At 42.9% G+C, this 10,815-nt stretch overlaps 1 pseudogene; it reads right to left on the bottom strand.

Moving 5' to 3' along the window:
* Positions 1 to 760: 760 nt before the first annotated feature.
* LOC125282750 (tigger transposable element-derived protein 1-like) lies at positions 761 to 10,508 on the bottom strand (annotated as a pseudogene).
* Between the last annotated feature and the right edge of the window lie 307 nt (positions 10,509 to 10,815).

Below are 10,815 nucleotides of genomic sequence, written 5' to 3'. Positions count from 1 at the left end.
GATTTGCTATCAGTAACAGTTAACATCTCTAAAATCTTTGGACCTCTGTCCCTATGAGTGGATTAAAAAGTCCAGCCATCATATTTTATGAGTAAATTTACTAAAATAATACTCCATTGCTATTTCTGTCTTAAACAAAGGGAGCTCCACCTGGAGTCTCCTTCCTCTTAGATACTGACTCTTAGAGAAGAAGAGGGGTGATCACTCATGCTCTCCTTTATGTATATTGATTGTCCTTTTCCTAGATTGATTTTCTCTACAATTAAGGAATAGTCACTTTATGGCATTTGTTAAGGGAATAGGCTCCAGTAAGCCTTCCCATCTGCCATAGTTTTTTTCAGCCAGAAAATAAAAACTTGCTAAAGATATAAATGATGGGATTACACATGTTATGCCATTTACAGTTTGAGGTCCTATAAAAGCCTCAGTGGCATTGGAGACACACTACTATCCCAGAAGAGTTTCAAGTCTGCTTCAGGAAATAAAACCAACATGTGTAAAACTGAGGGCAAAACAAAACAGCATAGAGGCAGGGGACGGTGAATTAGGACCTGGGGTATCTCTGATGCCAATTATACGCCCGTTAGGAGCTCTCAGCAGCTCATAAGACATATTTCATCTGCAAGATGGGGATGATAAGGGAGAACTGATACATGGTTACCCAGTCTCGCAACCACTTGCATTGTACACTTCTGACTCTGTCATGTGGGCCCTCAGTGCTGTCTGGAAATCCTTCTACTCTGTCATCCTCCTAGAGGATTCACACCTTCTCCTCTTGCTCCTCCAACACTTCCTTTCTCATCCGCAAGCTCAGTGGATGACCTTGATCTTTACTTCCTGGAGAACACAAGAGCGATTAGAAGGAAGTTCTGTAGGATTCCCTGACCATAAGTCCATCACCAGCACCCACACATTTACTTCTCCTTCCTGGTGTTATAGGTGAGCTCTTCATACTCCAAAGGCCAGCATCTCTGCTGTTATCCAGATCCCATTTCCTGTCTCCTCCTTAGCTACAACACTTCAAGAATTCTCTCTGTTCCTCCCTTGAATCTTCAGTTTTTTTCTCCCTCGCCTGGATTTTCTAAGCTCACAAACCTATTATATATTTATTTAAGATGAGATATTTGTGCATATGTGCGTATCTTGTTCCCACTTACTTGTTTAAGTTCAACCGTTCCACCATTTCTCCACCTGCTTTTTATGTCAAATCTCCTTGAGAGAGTTAGTCATATTTTTGTCTCCAACTTCCCTCCTCCAATTCTCTATTCAACCCATTTCTATGGGTATTTATACAGTCACCAAACCTGCTCTTGTTAAAATCTAACGAACTCTATTGCTAAATTCAGTGGTCAATTCTCAGTCCTCATCTTACTGACCTATAGGAACATTTGACATTGTTAACCTGCTCCTTGTTAAAATATTCTTTTTTTTTTAAAGATTTTATTTATTTATTCGACAGAGATAGAGACAGCCAGCGAGAGAGGGAACACAAGCAGGGGGAGTGGGAGAGGAAGAAGCAGGCTCATAGCGGAAGAGCCTGATGTGGGGCTCGATCCCAGATCGCCGGGATCACGCCCTGAGCTGAAGGCAGACGCTTAACCGCTGTGCCACCCAGGCGCCCCTAAAATATTCTTTTTGCTTGGCTTCTGGGGCACCACGTCCTCGTGTTTCTTCTCTTCTATCACTGGCCATTTCTTTTCCATCTCCTTTCTTGGCTTCTCTGGCCCTCTCTGACAGCCGTATATCGGTAATGGCCCAGAGCTCGTTCCATAGATACCATTCCTTCTCTTTGTACAGCCATCCCATCTCATAACTATTGTACACCATCTGTGCAGTGACAAATCCAAGACGTATCTCTGAACTGAACATATCACATGAACTCCACACTTCTATGTTCCCTGTCTTCTGGATTCACTGGCTGGATATCTGAAAGGCACCTCAAACTGAACACGTTCAAAAATGACGCTCTAAACCCCCTGCCACCCGCTCCTCCCGCAGTGACAGGAACCGGCGAAACTCCTTCCCGTGCCCCTCAGACCAAAAGCCTTGGAATCATCTGAGACTACCCTCTTGTACGTGTGCCTCACACTCTCACAGATCTTGTCATTGCCACCTTCAGAATATATTCGTAATTCTCATTTTTTAGCCCCTTTAATCCTACCATCCTGATGCGAGTTATCATCATGGTATCCTCGGTTTACGGTAATAGCCTCCCTTGATTCCGCCTTGATTGCCCTTCTCAACACACTAGCAGGAGCAAACCTATGAAAATACAAAATGCACCACGAATGCCTCACCTCAAAGCCTCCATTTCATTCTTAATCGACTCAGAGTAAGTGGCAGTGTTCTCACGAAGACCTGCAAGGCCCTTTGTGTTCTAGTGCCACCAGATTGTTCTGACCCACCCACAACAGCCTCCTTAGTATTCATCAAACACTAACAAGGCTTCCACTGAAGGCTTTTGTAATTCCTCTCTTTTCTGGTTAACCTTCTCTTCTCTAGTAGTTGGATAGCTTACTCTCTCACCCCTTTCAAGTCTGTTGAAATGCTACCTCATTGAGGAGAATTTCTATTATCACCATTTGTGAACAGTGCATTCTTTCTTCCTCCTCATCTTAGTGATATGTTGCTCTGTCTATTTACAGGATACTGTCTGTGTGTCCCCCCTAGAATGTAAGTTCCTTTGTTCAGAATGTGAGAGACTCTTTTCCTCATGGCTGTGGTCTCAGTACCTAGACCAGTGCCTAAGAGATCGTAGAATCTCAAAAATACCTGTTGGGTGAATAAAAGCAAGAAAGAGTGAATGAATATAACCGAGAGAGTGCTTTGAACTCTGGCATCAACATGCATTTGTACCGTGTTTCCTATGGGTCAGAGAGTAGACACAAGAACGTAAGGACTATAAATTGAAATTTGCCTTTAGCTTCCCCGGCCTCCTCTCTTTAGTTTGCTCCTTCTTTCCTGCCTTCAGTGATAGATTTCTACGGCTTTTGTTTTAGCCATAACTCAAGGGGCTTTTCTTCTTCTATTTGCAGAGTAAGAAAACACAAGGAAAAATGAGACCAATCTGTTTCCAAATACACCCAGGAGACCACATAGTACCATTGCTCCAACAAGGTGGTAAAGCCAAAGGAAGCTCTCTCTCACAGACAAATCACACAGAGCACAGTTTTGTGGAGGAGAATTAACACAAGTCAGCCAATCGCCTGAGGGAGGCTCGGATGCCTTCCACACTTGGCTGTTACAGACCTACCCACCACCAGCAGTTTCCAGGGAATACAAATCTGAGGCTGTTATGCAATTTAAAGAGCATTGGTAGGTTCTTGAATGCAGGAAAAAACTTAGCATTCGATTTTGCAGTGTGGGGATGAATGGGAAGTGGGGGGTCACTAAGGAGACTGATGACCAAGGAGGTTCTTGTGCTGTGTAATAGAAAGGTGTATCCGCCAGGAAAGCAAGGCCCTTTGATGGAGGGCTTTATGTGGCAGGTGAAGGTACTTTGGTTTGATTCAGTAGGCAGTAAACGAGGAGTCATTGTATTTTCTTAGGTGGGATAGAGGCGGTGACATGGTGAAAGCATTGTTTAGAGTGATTGAAAAACCTGGCTGTAAAACATACTAGAATGTAGTCCTTGAACAAACCTGCATCAGAACCGCACTAGGATGTATGCTTTAGTTGGCCTGGAGTAGGTCCCAGTAATCTACATTTTAATCAGAAACTCTGTGGGAGAGGCCTGAGTATTTGCTTTTTAAAAAAACACACCAAGCAATCAGATGCACACAGTTTATGGTATGCATTACAGCAGTTTTTTGTTTTGTTTTGTTTTGTTTTTAAACTGAAGGTTGCAGCCCATTAGTGAGCTATAAAATGAATGTAGTGGAGTGCCCCAGATAACACAAATGAGCACATACTGTATGCCTCTGTTCATCTCTAGTTTATGAACCGGCACAACTAATCTATGGTGAAAGAGATCAGAGCAGTAGTTGCCCGGGTAGGAGAGAAGCCTGACTGAAAAGGTGCCCAAAGAAAGCGTTGGTATGTCGGACATACCTTGATTCGGGTGGTGATGACCCAGGTGTAAACATTTGTCAAACCTGAGCCAACTGTAGGCTATAAATCGATACATTTTGTGATGTGTGAATTTACAGATTTACATTATTCCTCGATGATAACAAAAGGGAGACAATTATGTAGAACGTATCAAGGCAAAAAAAAAAAAGAAAAGAAGAAGAAGAAGAACCTATCAAGCCATTACCCAACGTAGGGTTACATCGTGTGTACTGTGTGTGTGTGCGCGCGCACGCGCGTGTGTGTGCATGTGCGTGCATGTGTGTGCGTGTACTGTGTGTGCATGTGTGTGTGCACGCATGTGTGTGTGCGTGTGTGCGTGCATGTGTGTGTGCATGTGTGTGTGTGTGTGTGTGTGTGTTTGGAGTCATGGTTATTCACCGTGAGGATACATATTGGAGGGTGTGTGTTGATGTGTGCATTTGAACACTGCAGGAGAGAGAGTCTAGCAGCTGTGGGACCATTTCTGTTTACTCTGTCTCTTTTTTTTTTTTAATCTATGGGTGGTAAAATTTTTTTTTAATGTTTTTTATTACATTATGTTAGTCACCATACAGTACATCCCTGGTTTCTGATGCAAGGTTCGATGATTCATTAGTTGCGTATAACACCCAGTGCACCATGCAATACGTGCCCTCCTTACTACCCATCACCAGTCTATCCCATTCCCCCACCCCTCTCCCCTCTGAAGCCCTCAGTTTGTTTCTCAGAGTCCATAGTCTCCCATGCTTCATTCCCCCTTCTGATTACCCCCCTTTCTTTATCCCTTTCTTCCCCTACCGATCTTCCTAGTTCTTATGTTCCATAGATGAGAGAAATCATATGATAATTGTCTTTCTCTGCTTGACTTATTTCACTTAGCATTATCTCCTCTAGTGCTGTCCATGTTGCAGCAGATGTTGAGAACTCGTTCTTTCTGATAGCTGAGTAATATCCCATTGTATATATGGACCACATCTTCTTAATCCAGTCATCTGTTGAAGGGCATCTCGGCTCCTTCCATGATTTAGCTATTGTGGACATTGCTGCTCTGAACATTGGGGTGCATATGGCCCTTCTCTTCACTATGTCTGTATCTTTGGGGTAAATACCCAGTAGTGCAATGGCTGGGTCATAGAGTAGCTCAATTTTTAACTTTTTAAGGGACCTCCACACTGTTTTCCAGAGTGGCTGTACCAACTTGCATTCCCACCAACAATGTAGGAGGGACCCCCTTTCTCCACATCCTCTCCAGCAATTGCTGTTTCCTGCCTTGTTGATTTTTGCCATTCTAACTGGCGTAACTCTGTCTCTCTTTTGCTTTCTGTAGATAATGTGACTCCGTGCAAATATCTATCACAATTTCCAGTATGTTGTTATACTTCTAAGGCCACTTGAGTTTTTTGGTAACTTTTTTACCCCACACAGCTCAATCTGGTTCTAATTTCTACAACGGTTCAGTGTGACATAGTATTTTGTGTCCTGATGAACGGGCAGTGGTAACGCCCAGCTGCAGCAAGGTTGGTCGTATTTGTTCAATAGACAATTGACTGCTTCTGAAAGCTTTGTTTAAATGTGTTGTAGGTTTTCAGCAGATGCACTGTCATCGCCAATAAAGACTGCATTTTAAGCAATTAAAGCACTGCCTGTTCAAAGGGAGCTGTGTGGGGGCTGTTCATTGCCTGGTGATGGAATTGGACACGGAAATACAGGGAAGCACCGGTAATCTGCAGACTCAGGCAAATAAGTTAGGCTTACTCTCGTGTTCTGGTTACCCTCTCCTTGCTGTAAAACACCAAAAACTTACATTGCTCAAGTTCTTTTTCTAGAGGTAGTAAGGATACTTCTGTGCACAGGGTTTTTCTCTGATAATTCTGGATATTATTGATTTTTGGAATGCAAATTCTCATTGATGAGAATTTCAGGTGTCTCACTCTGGATAGAAATTTTGTAGAATTTTTTTTTTTTTAAGATTTTATTTATTTGACAGAGAGAGAGTCAGCCAGGGAGAGGGGGAACACAAGCAGGGGGAGGGAGAGGAAGAAGCAGGCTCCCAGCTGAGCAGGGAGCCCGATGCAGGGCTCCATCCAGAACACTGGGATCACACCCTGAGCCAAAGGCAGACGCTTAACGACTGAGCCACCCAGGCGCCCCAAAATTTTGTAGAATTTTAACAAGGTTTAAAGAGAGTCAAGGGTGCCTGGGTGGCTCAGTTGGTTAAGCGTCTGCCTTCGGCTCAGGTCATGATCTCGGGGTCCTGGGATGGAGCCCCACGTCAGGCTTCCTGCTCAGCAGGGCGTCTGTTTCTCCCTCTCCCTCTGTTCCTTCCTCCTGCTCATGCTCTCTCTCTCTTAAATAACAAAAAAAAAATCTTGGGGAAAAAAAGGGAGAGAGTCAAATTGAGTCGTAATGCGCATACTGATGCTCCAGCTCCTGGGACGAGGGAGTATTAGCTGGTCAGAGCCTGCTGTTCTCCTGGCTTGACATCCTTCTTGGTGTATGGCACCTCCCGTAATTTCCTATATTTGCAGGATGAGTTTTGGGCCTTTTGGGTATTTGAAATCTAATTATAATTCCAGGATTCACTTGTATTCTATTTACTGTGGAAGATTTATATAACTGTGGTCGAGTCTAATTTTCATGTAGAGATAGTGAGAGGGAACTATTATCGACTGAGGTGGGGAAACTTTCTCGAATATAGTGTATGTGTCCTGTTGAATCTGGAAAGTTTAAAAGTTCTAGTTCACAAGAAAGTCGGGGATTCTGGAGGCCTATATTGGAAGAAAAATAGACAAATTTCCCTTTTCTATCTTTCCTTTGAATGCCCTTGTCTGTGAGATATGGAATGCGTGGCATAATTAAGGGTAGGTGGGAGGTGGGTGAAGGTGGTTGGTTAGATGACTAGAGTACTAGAGAAGATTCCTTCAAGGAAGGAATAAAAAAATATTTTATACCTTTGAGCTTGACTAAGGCCACCACATTGCCTACTCCCATGATGGTAGGAGGCACCATAAGGTCAACAAGTTTTTATGAGATACTATGAGAAAGATCTTTGCCTCAACAACAACAATATCACCACCTCAAATTAATGAAAATACGTAGGCAGTTGTCTTCCAGTTATTCAACTTTATAGAGATGGTTTTCTATCCTTACAGAAGTGTTAATATGGAGACATAAGGCTTCAAAGAAATAATGTGAACACTTCAAGAAGAATTTCACCTTATACCAAAGGAATATCTCATTGCAGAAGGAGGTAGCAGCAGGTCTGGTGGGAATATATAACATGAAGTTGTTCACCACCCCAGTGATGAAGTAGACAGGGAACATTAAGATTCTTGGTTGCAAGTAAGAGAAACGAACTTTGATTGGCTAAGCAGAAGGGTTACTGGGATGTTCTGGGATGTCGAAAGTTTGGAAGAGGAGGTTTGGAAAGGAGTGGAATCAAGGGAGTAGAAAATTTGGGGATGAAATAATCTGGCCAGGACACGATATGCTAGATGCATTGGACACAACCACATCTGCTAGACAGGAACTCGGCGTGCTCCCACTGCCACCATAAATCACTGCCTCCCTCATTCCAGATCCACATTCCTGAGCAGGAATGCACAACTATCCACTCTTAGCTCATGTGCTTAGACGCTAGCTGTAAAGGACCTGAAAGAGGGAGGATCTTCCACATCCATGTCTATATTAAGAAATAATGTTGTCTGCTTCCTACCCCTTCCCCAAAATTAGGCACATGGGGGAAACCCCCCCCCCCCCGCCCCAAGAAACAGAGAGTTTGTTTTTATGAGGGGGGTGGGAAAGATAAATGCTGACCACAGTGTGTCTCGTGACTGGAACCTTTCAGGCAGAAGTTGGGTGGGTACCTATAAGTAATACCCTGCATAGGGTTGCTCTTTGGAAAGGGAAGTTAGGAGAAAGTTCCCTACAAGCCCATGATCTAAGTCTAGGCTTCTATGGGGAATGGGGCTTTAGAGCTACTCCAGTGGGATTGATAGAATATAAGAGATAAATCCAGGCAGCTGTGTGCTCTCTTCCAGGAAGCTTCATGCTGTTTTATTAACTGAATACATTTCCACCCCAACCCAGTCAGAGCTGGGTCTTAATTAAGTCCCGTAGAGTTGGCTTCTTACCACTAGGGGTCGTTCTTTTACATGTGTCATTCAAAAATCATCTCTGATGTACCTGATTCTGAGACAGCCTTAGAGGTTTATTTTCTTTAAAGAAGTTTTAACTACTTCTGTAAATTGTACCTGGTAAATATGTGGTTCCAGTGACTAGGCACATAATTAACTGCTTTGGGACTTGTGCTGCCATTCAAAAATAAATAAGTAAAGGGCTAGTGAATGAAACTGGCAATTCTTAACATTCCACACGACTGAATCTTCAACCTAGGATTCCTTTCACCTTAAGACCTTCCCACTCTGTCTAACATTAACACACACACACACACACACACACACACACCACAGGGCATTTCAAAAGTCAAGTGAGGTCTAGGTTAGTTACAATGTTAAGGTTACAGGCATACCTTTGAGATAAGAAGTTTCAGTTCCAGACCATCACAATAAAGCAAGTCGAATGAATTTTTTGGTTTCCCAGTGCATATAAAAGTTACATTTATACTACTCTAGAGTTTATTAAATATGCAATAGCATTACATCTAAAAAAACCCCAATGTATATACCTTAATTAAAAATACTTTATTCCTAAAAAGAATGCTGACCATCGTCCTACCTTTCAGTAAGTCATAATTTTTTTGCTGGTGGAGGTTGTTGCCTGGATGTCGATGACTGCTGACTGATCACAGTGGCATTTGCCGAACATTGAGGTGGCTGTGGCAATTTCTTAAAGTAAGACAACAATGAAGTTTGCCGCATCGATTGACTTCCTTTCACGGATGATTTCTCTGTAACATGCGATGCTATTTGATAGCATTTTACCCACAGTAGAACTTCTTCCAAAATTGGAGTCAATCCTCTCAAACCTTGTCGCTGCTTTATCAACTAAGTTTATGTAATACTCTAAACCCTTTGTTGTCGTGTCAACAGTCTTCACAGCATCTTCACCAAGAGTAGTTTCCATCTCGAGAAACCACTTTCTTTGTTCATCCATAAGGAACAGCTTGTCATCCATTACAGTTTTATCATGAGATCACAGAAATTCAGTCCCATCCTCAGGCTCCACTGCTAACTCTAGTTTTCTTGCTATTTCCACCCCATCTGAAGTTACGTCATCCACTGAAGACGACCCCTTCAACGTCATCCATGAGGGTTGAAATCAGCTTCTTCCAAACTCCTGTTAATGTTGGTATTTTGACCTCTCCCCACGAATCACAATTGTTCTTAATGGGATCTAGAATGTTGACTCCTTTCCAGGAGGCTTTCAGTTTCCTTTATCCAGATCAATCAGAAGAATCACTGTCTTTGGCAGTTACGTGGTTCTTAAATAATAAGACTTGAAATTCAAAATGACTCTTTGATCCATGAGCTGGGGAATGGATATTGTGTTAGCAGGCATGAAAACAACATTAATCTCATTGTCCATCTCTATCAGAGCTCTTGGGTGACCTGGTACATTGTCAGTGAGCAGTAAGAATTTGAAAGGACTCTTTCTTCTGAGCAGTAAGTCTCAATAGTGGGCTTAAAATATTCAGTAAACCATGTTGCAAACAGATGTGGTATCATCCAGGCTTTGTGGTTCCTTTTATAGAGCCCAGGCAAAGTAGATTCGACATAATTCTTCTGAAAATTCGACAATTTTCAGAATGGTCAGTGAACATAGGCTTTAACTTAATGTCACCAGCTGCAACAGCGCTAACAAGAGAGTCAGCCTGCCTTTTGAGGCCAGGCACTGACTTCTGTCTAAAAAAGTCCTAGATGGCATCTTCTCTAATAGAAGGCTGTTTGGTCTCCATGGAAAATCTGCTGTTGAGTGTAGCCCCCTTCGAGAACAATCTTAGCTGGATCTTCTGGATGCCTTCCTGCGGCGTCTCCAGCGGCACCTGCTCCTTCACCGTGCACGTTTATGTTGTGGCGAGGCCTTCTCTCCTCAAGCCTCACGAACCCACCTCTGCTGGCTTCAAGCTCTTCTTCTCCAGCTTCCTCACCTCTCCCAGCCTTCATAGAACTGAAGAGAGCAGGGCCTTGCTCTGCATGAAGCTTTGGTTTAGGAAATGTGTGGTTGATTTGATCATTGAGACTGCTCAGACTGTCTCTGTATCAGCGATAGGTCTGTCTCACTTTCTTACCATCCGTGTATTCACAGGGGTAGCACTTGCAATGTCCTTCCAGAACTTTTCTTTTGCACTCACAGCTTGCCTAACTGGTGCAAGAGGCCTTGCTTCCAGCCTGTCTTGGTTTTTGACATGTCATTCTCACTAAACTTAATCACTTCTAGCTTTTGACTTAAAGTGAGAGAGGTGTGACTCTTCTTTCACTTGAGCACTTAGAGGTCATTGAAGGGTTATAAATTGGCCTAATGTCAGTATCGTTGTGTCTCAGAAAATAGGGAGGCCTGAGGACATGGAGAGAGACATGGAAGAGCAGATTGGTGAAGCAGTCAGAGTACATGCAACATTTACCAATTAAATTCATCATCTTATATGGTGCAATTTCTGGAGTCCCAAACAAAATAATAGCATTGCAGACCATCATAACAAATGAAAAGGTTTGAAATTTATGAGAATTACCACAGTGTGACTCAGAGACACGAAGTGAGCAAATGCATGTAGGAAAATGGTGCTGACAGACGTGCTCGATGTGC

The sequence above is a fragment of the Ursus arctos genome, unplaced genomic scaffold (genome assembly GCF_023065955.2).
Source record: "Ursus arctos isolate Adak ecotype North America unplaced genomic scaffold, UrsArc2.0 scaffold_7, whole genome shotgun sequence".
Lineage (NCBI taxonomy): Eukaryota > Metazoa > Chordata > Mammalia > Carnivora > Ursidae > Ursus > Ursus arctos.
The sequence above is the reverse complement of the archived record's forward strand: the minus strand, read 5'-3'. Positions and strand labels throughout refer to the sequence as shown.